This window comes from Tripterygium wilfordii, chromosome 19 (assembly GCF_013401445.1).
Source record: "Tripterygium wilfordii isolate XIE 37 chromosome 19, ASM1340144v1, whole genome shotgun sequence".
Taxonomy (NCBI): Eukaryota; Viridiplantae; Streptophyta; class Magnoliopsida; order Celastrales; family Celastraceae; genus Tripterygium; species Tripterygium wilfordii.
In genome coordinates this window covers 598,229-606,656 of record NC_052250.1, presented here as the reverse complement: position 1 = coordinate 606,656, position 8,428 = coordinate 598,229, and the positions used below count along the sequence as shown (strand labels likewise).

At 39.4% G+C, this 8,428-nt stretch overlaps 1 pseudogene; it reads left to right on the top strand.

Moving 5' to 3' along the window:
• Positions 1 to 4,853: 4,853 nt before the first annotated feature.
• Positions 4,854 to 4,953, top strand: LOC119986338 (annotated as a pseudogene).
• Positions 4,954 to 8,428: the final 3,475 nt, after the last annotated feature.

Genomic DNA, 8,428 nt, shown 5'->3' with positions numbered 1-8,428 from the left:
AAAGAGAGAGAAAAACAATGGAGGCAAGAAGTTGGAGGAGATGAATTGTGTGAAGGAAGACCCAATTTTAGGGTTTTCTTCTCTTTTTACAATAGAAAATACCTAACTACCCTTATAAAATCGTTTCCCATTGGTTACATACATGATTTACCCTAAGTGCCCTTGAAATTTCGGTGCAGAAAATTGCAGATTCGCCGTAGGTGTCCGGACGGGTGTCCGGACACTTCATGCGTCCATCAACTTTGAAGCCTCTGCCTCAATTTGTGAAGAAAGCGTCCGGACGGGTGTCCGGACAGGTGTCCGGACACCTTGGGAAGTGTCCCGACACCTCACAGCAAAAAGTGCCCAAAAAGTGCTCCAACTTGCCCGAACAAGGTCCGATTCCTACAAAACCAAGGGGAAACATTTGTAAGTGTAAAATTAAGCTAAAATGCAATCAAATACATTAACTAAGTGCTAGAACATCCTAATTAAAGGACATTAGAACCTCAAAATAGAGGTCCAATCACACCCCCCAACTTAGACGTTGCTAGTCCCTAGCAATGAAACCACTACCTAAAACTAAAATCTACTAAATAAAATCCTAACTCACTGACGTAGGCATCACGGTTGCATTTAGCGCATGCAACAAGCCTTTAAACCCCTAGGTCACCCCAGTGGACGAGTTGTAGTCTCGTGAGGGCTTATCAGAGCGATACCCACAAACACTTGCCAAGGGATCCACTATTACTTTGAAAGTACCATAATGATTCTTAAATTCTCGCATGCAAGAAATAGAGCTAATCCCCTAATTCCCCTGCTTGGTCAAAAACATGCAAAATCTTTGGAAAATCAATCTCAATCCCCTTAAAAATGACCAAGAACATTTTATACTATGAAAAATATATGTGCAATCAAACTAGACAACTCAACATATTCACACAAGCAAAACCTTGTTATGGACCCTTTTGGTGTTCATAAATTCCCAATCCCAAATGTATACAAAAACATAAAAGCATTGTGCTAAGTGAATGACTTACACAATTGAATTAAATGTATGTGCTTATAAAAGATAATTTGGATGGGCATAGCTTTGAGAAAGAAATCACCTACAAGAGCAATTAATGCATTCACCAACTTACTTGCTTACCTTGGATCAAATTCATCAAAAGGTTAAATGGGTTGTAATGTGGTCATGGGACAAGGTAGGAAGAATTTGGATCTAGGTAACAAGTTGCAAGGTTAAGTTCAAACATGTGAGCTAAACTCTCATTGTTGTCACCCCTTCCATTGTACCACAATTTCAAACACTTCTCATCCTTTACACACAAAGGATTAACTTTATTGCATACACCTCTTTTTTTTTTTTTTTTTTTTTTTTTTTTTTTTTACAACAACCCTCATAATTTTTTTTCGTAATAAGGAGGGATAATATCACTACTGATTTATTTTTCAAGCTCCTACTCAACCTTGCAACCAAAGGTGGGAAATATTTAAGGAAGTGGTTCACACAAGGCTTGTAAGTGAACTAAAAAGGCTTAAAGAAATTTAGGCTTATAATCACTCACAAATGAATAGGCTAGGCTCAAATCTCTCAACCTAATGAATCATTCAATCCTAAGTTCACAGGCAAGCGGCAAAATACAAAAATCACACTTCTCAGCAATCAAATGTAATGGATGCAAAGCTACTGAAGAACACGCTCATAAGATGTCAAATGAATATCAATGAAAAACATCACCCGAAACCCAATGTGTATCAACGAAGAATGGCTCAAAGGAATGAGAAGGGTAAAAAAGTAATTTTTCAGACAAAAGGATCCAAAAACGCAGTCCTACAAATGCTTCAATGCCAAGATGTCTGCTTAACTACACAAGTTTATATCCAACTAGGTCCCAATCATCCCAAGAAAGATTGATTACAATTATTCCACTCAATTGCATGTATCAACTTTACAAAAGAAATCAAGAAACCTACTCTACACTTGCACGTTTGAACAAGAATAAGAAATTAACATTCAAATTGGTAGTGAATTCCAAAGGCCTCTACCCTTCCCCTCCTAAAGTCCATCTAGCATGTATGAACAACAAAGCGCAACACAATAAGATAAAGGGTAGGAAGTCATACCATACTCTTCAAAAGTGGTTGGAATCATGAGAAACGAAGCATGTCCTGAAAAAGTTAATACCAACCACACTATCCAAGCATGACACAACAAGACTTTTTTTTTTTTTTTTTTCAAATTTTTGATATTCACAAAAGCACACCAAAATAAAGCAAGTTTCACAATGGATTCACAATTCCCTCACCCCCCAACTTAAATGAGACATTGTCCCCAATGTCAAGAATGGAAAACAAGGCAAGAACAAATTGTGAAATGCATTGTGAACATACAAAAACACACCAAAATTAAGGGTAAGAAAATCACAACATAACACACAACCATTGCACAATTCTCACCCCCCAACTTCAATGAGTGCACAAGGTGCGGAAATTGTGAAATAGATTGTGAGCATACAAAACACACACAAAAATTGAAATTAAACCAAAACTAATCACAACCATACTATGATACAAGGGTGGAGTCTCCCACAACTAGGTGGGGGTGGGATCCTTTAGATCCCGGGGAACAACCAAAGCATCAAAGTTCTCCATGAATGGTAGCAAACATTGGTCATTCACCTTAAACACTTTTCCTCCACTAGTGTCCTCAAAATCACTACTTCCATGTTGAGGAACATGACGAACATCTAAAGGTCCATTCTCATTGGTCCTCAAATCTTCGGGAAAAAAATTGTACCCGAGATTTGGGCCGCCACACCCTCCTAACTTTTTCAAGGACTTTTGGAACAAAGTGGCGTTTTGGAGACTTTTTCACTCCACTTACTAAAGGTTTTCTTTCCGGTCTTGGTGGATACACTTGGGATGATTCAACTCTAAGTGTATGAGGCTCTAATTCCTCAATGTCATCTTTCTCACACAAAGGTTGACTAAGTTTCGCACCCAATGCTAGCACACCTTCAACCGAATCCTTTGCAAGGGTTAACTCCAAATTATCTTCAACATGGGCATGGATAAAATCGACATCCCTTATATCCTCACACTCACCCATAACCTTTGTCACACTAAAGATATTCATTTCCATGGTCATATTCCCAAAAGAAAGTTGTAGCACCCCACTCCTACAATTGATTAAGGCATTGGAAGTTGCTAGGAATGGGCGACCTAAAATGACCGGAATGGAAGTGCTAAAGCTAGTGGGAGGTTGAGTATCTAACACAATGAAATCCACGGGATAGTAAAAATTGTCCACTTGTACTAACACATCTTCAACAATACCTCTAGGAACCCTAACGGATCTATCGGCTAATTGTAGGGTAATCCTAGTGGGTTTCAATTCTCTTAACCCCAATTTTTGATAGATTGTGTACGGAAGGAGATTCACACTTGCCCCCAAGTCTAACAATGCTTGCTCTACCCTATGGTTCCCTATGACACATGAGATAGTAGGGCAACCGGGGTCTTTGTACTTAGGGAGGGTGTTGGTTTGAATAATAGAGCTTGCTTGCTCTGCTAGAAAAGTTTTCTCCTTAACATTTAATTTCCTCTTCACCGTACACAAATCCTTAAGAAACTTGGCATAAGAGGGTATTTGCTTAATGGCATCTAAGAGAGGTATATTGATCTTAACTTGTTTAAATAGCTCAAACATCTCCTTATGCAATGCCTCATTGGTGGTATTTCTTAGCCTTTGGGGAAAGGGTATCTTGGGGATGTACTCACTCTCCTTGGTAGGCTCTACTTTATCCTCGCGGTCTCTTTGTTGCTTAACTCTTTTTTCACCAAACAAAATTTTCTCAGTTTCACTTTTCTCTTCCTCTTCCTCTTTCACACCATCACCAAAGTCTTGCACCACATCATTTTTGTCACTATTCTCAAAGGGTATAGGTCTATCCACAACTCGTCCACCCCTTAAAGTAAGAATGGATTGCACTTGCTCATGTCCACTAACCTCCCTACTCCCACTAGGTGAATTTATCAAATTGGCTTGCTTTGAAGGATTGGGGTAAGGTTGAGCCGGAAATTTTCCCTTTTCATAGGTTGTGAGAGCTTGCGTAACCTTAGTGATTTGACTCTTAATATCCTCAATGGCCCTATTGGTTTGTTCTTGAAATTTGTTGGCCTTTTGATTCTCCCCTATTTGGGCTTGCATGAAAATGGTAAGAGTGTCTTCAAGAGACCTCTTAGGAGGTGGAATATAAGGTTGTTGAGTTGGTTGTGCAACACTTGGAGGAGGCAATTGTTGTTGGGGTGGATTGGGGAGTGATGGAGATTGATCATTCCCATCATTCCTCCACCCAAAATTTGGATGATTCCTCCAAGGGTAATTCTCATTGTAAGAATTGTTGCCTTGGTTATTGTTAGGGTAAGGCTTTCTAAAGTTTTGAGAATTGTTCCCATTGTAACCTTGCCCAAATAGGACTTCCTTACAAGCCGGTAGAGCATTACACTCATCCGTCCTATGTTCCCTACTTTCACACAAAGTACAAGCAACTTGTCCATCAACACCAACCACATTTATAGGGGCCTTTAGTGACTCTAAGGACTCCAATTTCTTGGACAACAAAGCAAGTTTAGCATGCACATCATCATTTTCATTCAAAACAAACTTGCCACTAGAGTTTGGCACAACATCATGTCGGGTTAGTGGAGGAGCTTCCCAAGATCGGGATTCCTCCGCCAACCCATCAAAGAAAGTGAATGCTTCATTGGCATCCCTATTCAAAAAATCACCTTGAGTCATAGTGGAGACCAATTTCTTCAAAGATGGAGTCAAAGATTTGTGGAAAAAATTCACAATTTGAAATTTTTGAAATCCATGGTGAGGGCACATAAACAACAAATCTTTAAACCGCTCCCAAGCTTGGAAGAAGGTTTCATGTTCTTTGCAATGAAAATTCATGATTTGTGTTTGGTAAGAGATGGTACGGTGGGAAGGAAAATATTTGTTGAGAAATTCTTCTTGCATTGCCGCCCAAGTCGCAATGGATTGGGGGCGCAAGTTCTCAAACCATTGTTTTGCATGATCCTTCAAAGAGAATGGAAAAAGTTTGAGTCTCAAAATTTCTTGTGAGCATGTGACATCACCAAAAGTAGTACACACCGATTCAAAATCACGCACGTGGGAATATGGTCGTTCCGATTCCATTCCATGGAATTTGGGAATCATTTGGAACATGGATGGTTTAAGGCTCACATTTTGTTGGTTCGGTGGCATGATGATGCAAGAAGGTTGAGTTTGCCTTGCGGGATGCGTAAGCTCCCTCAAAGTGCGATGCTCTTGGGCATGAATGTACTCCACAGGAGGAGGTGCATGTAAATTTTGTCCGAAGGGAGCATATTGTGGCACTTGTGGCATTGGATAATACATGGGATGCACATAATTGTATGGGGGAGGTATATGATATGCGGGAGGCATATTGGGAGGTTGGTAGACATTTTGTGGGGCGATTTGTGCCATGTCGTCTTGTTGAAGTGGTTGAGGTGCATTTTGCAAAGCATGCTCAACTTGAACATTTGGTAAATTTTGGGCATTTGGCACATTTTGGGCATTTGGCACATTTTGGGCATTTGGCACATTTTGGGCATCTTGCCCTTGTGCCGGATTCATCAATTCATCAATGTTCACACGTTGCAAAAGACGACGCAATACATCGAGATTGATATCACCCCCACGTACACTCCCTGCATCACTCGCATTTATGTCACCACCTCTCCCATCTCTATTAGACCCATGCCCACTAACACTATCTCTAAGATGAGACATGATGGCAAGGAACAATAGCAAGTAGCACACGAAAGTAGCGATCAACCACGTCAAGCAACACAAGATTTTTTTTTTTTTTTTAAATTTTTTTTTTCAATTAATGAACAACCAAGAACAAGAGCAAATATAGGAATAGAACAACGATCAACCGTAGGAACAATAACACACCAAGATGTAGCAAGTAGTGATAGAAAGAAAAATGCGCAAAGCTCTCTCAAACAACGTATCACTACCAAGCAGCAAACAAGGTGGCATCCATCGCCCACAGGAATCTAAGTTAGCCCCATCCGCCAAGTTCTCCTCACAAATTTTTTTTTTTTTTTTTTTTTCCGCTCTTTTTCAGCAACTACACTAAATCAACTACACTAGAAAGCAAGTAAAAGGGAGGAACGAAGTTACCCTTGAAGCGTGACCGTGCTCCTTCCTTATTTGATGGCGTTTAATAGCATAAAGCTAGCATCTACAAGCGACCGACACCATCTTTGACACTCGCTTCCCCGGCAACGGCGCCAAAAACTTGACCGACACCTAAGTGTGTGTGTGTACTTACCCCAAGTGTAGGGTATCGTCAAGTAATAAACCGGTGAGTCCGGTATCGATCCACGAGGAAGCAATGCAAATTTGAAGTGAATGATATGCAAATGACTAGCTAACACTAATAAACACAATGAATATCAAATAAAAGCAAGTAAAAGAAATGGGCCGAATGACTCGGTAGCATAAGCGATTTTGTAATCAAAGTGAGCACAAAGTGGATTTAAAACAATTAATTAAAAAAACCTAGTCTCTAGTCCGTCCCGGTGGCTACTCGGTTCTCATACTCAAGGTATCATTGCAAACACACACAACCATACACAATGCATTGTGTGATACTATCAATCATGCATATGCAAAGAGAATTGGGATATAAGACTTCAATTCATGCATGTAGGCCATCGGGTCTCTTAATCTACGATGAACGCAAAGGGATAAGCACCTAATATTATGGATTAATGTTCCCCCTTGGGGCTCGGCTTGGCTAACACCCTAGTTTCACACTCAAAGATCAATTAACCATAACTCTCCCATGCACATTCCTAAATTAACCCAAAACCCCATCATCAATACACATAATTAATAGCTATGCAATGAAAAACTCAATTAATTAAGGAAATCATGCAATGGGTTTAACAATTCTCAATCGAACACATTAGATGCAATCCCTAGACTATACAATCCAAGAATACAATCAAATATGTCATTCCCATAGATCCAATCACACAACTATCACGAAATTAAAAGAGAGAAATCGAAGCTACGATTCTTTGAGCATACCTTGAGTAATCGAAACCTTGCACCCACCGTTCGGGACTAGAAACTAGAAAGAGAACTTAGCCACTCATTATAATGAGAATAAACATCAATTTTATAGATGAAAACCAATGTTTACAAACAAGATCACAAGAACTAAGTAAAATCCTAGAGAGAGAAAGAGAGAGAAAAACAATGGAGGCAAGAAGTTGGAGGAGATGAATTGTGTGAAGGAAGACCCAATTTTAGGGTTTTCTTCTCTTTTTACAATAGAAAATACCTAACTACCCTTATAAAATCGTTTCCCATTGGTTACATACATGATTTACCCTAAGTGCCCTTGAAATTTCGGTGCAGAAAATTGCAGATTCGCCGTAGGTGTCCGGACGGGTGTCCGGACACTTCATGCGTCCATCAACTTTGAAGCCTCTGCCTCAATTTGTGAAGAAAGCGTCCGGACGGGTGTCCGGACAGGTGTCCGGACACCTTGGGAAGTGTCCCGACACCTCACAGCAAAAAGTGCCCAAAAAGTGCTCCAACTTGCCCGAACAAGGTCCGATTCCTACAAAACCAAGGGGAAACATTTGTAAGTGTAAAATTAAGCTAAAATGCAATCAAATACATTAACTAAGTGCTAGAACATCCTAATTAAAGGACATTAGAACCTCAAAATAGAGGTCCAATCAGAGCTGATGTTCATTGGACTAAACATGTGTAGTCTCAATACAAGTGATGGTACGCTGCTATGTCCGAAAGTCATGACTCAAGGATTAGGGTCGAACTACTTGAATTTGACGTCTGCATTATGTTAATAATTCGTTAACTAGGAATCCTAATCGGGTGCAATTCCAATTTTGCATTAAAATGATTTTCGATTAACATAATGACAAATCTAAATCCTCATGCATTTAAATTAATTTTTCACATTAAATTTATATTGACTAACCTATTATGGAAATTTATTCTCGGGAGATTTTTCTCCAACTTTTGCTCAGGCAGTTTGATTTTTAAGAAGGAAGACTTGTCATATTTGATTTTTAAGAAGGAAGACTTGTCATATTTGAAGAGATATACTGTGGAAAATAAAATCAAGGATTGTAGTCCTTATGAATATGTGGTGAAAGTAAAGGTCGGGTATTGAAGGAAGAAAAATAAAGAGGTGTCTTTTTCGACATGAAGCCAAATTAGGTGTTTGGCATAAGGAGATTTGAAATTGATCAGAGCTTAAGCCAATCAAATTTTCAACATTATTCAAGAGATCATATAGTCACTTAGCATATTCATCTAGATGGCCTCCCCGATTTCATGGAGATGATACAGAGTCAATTTTAT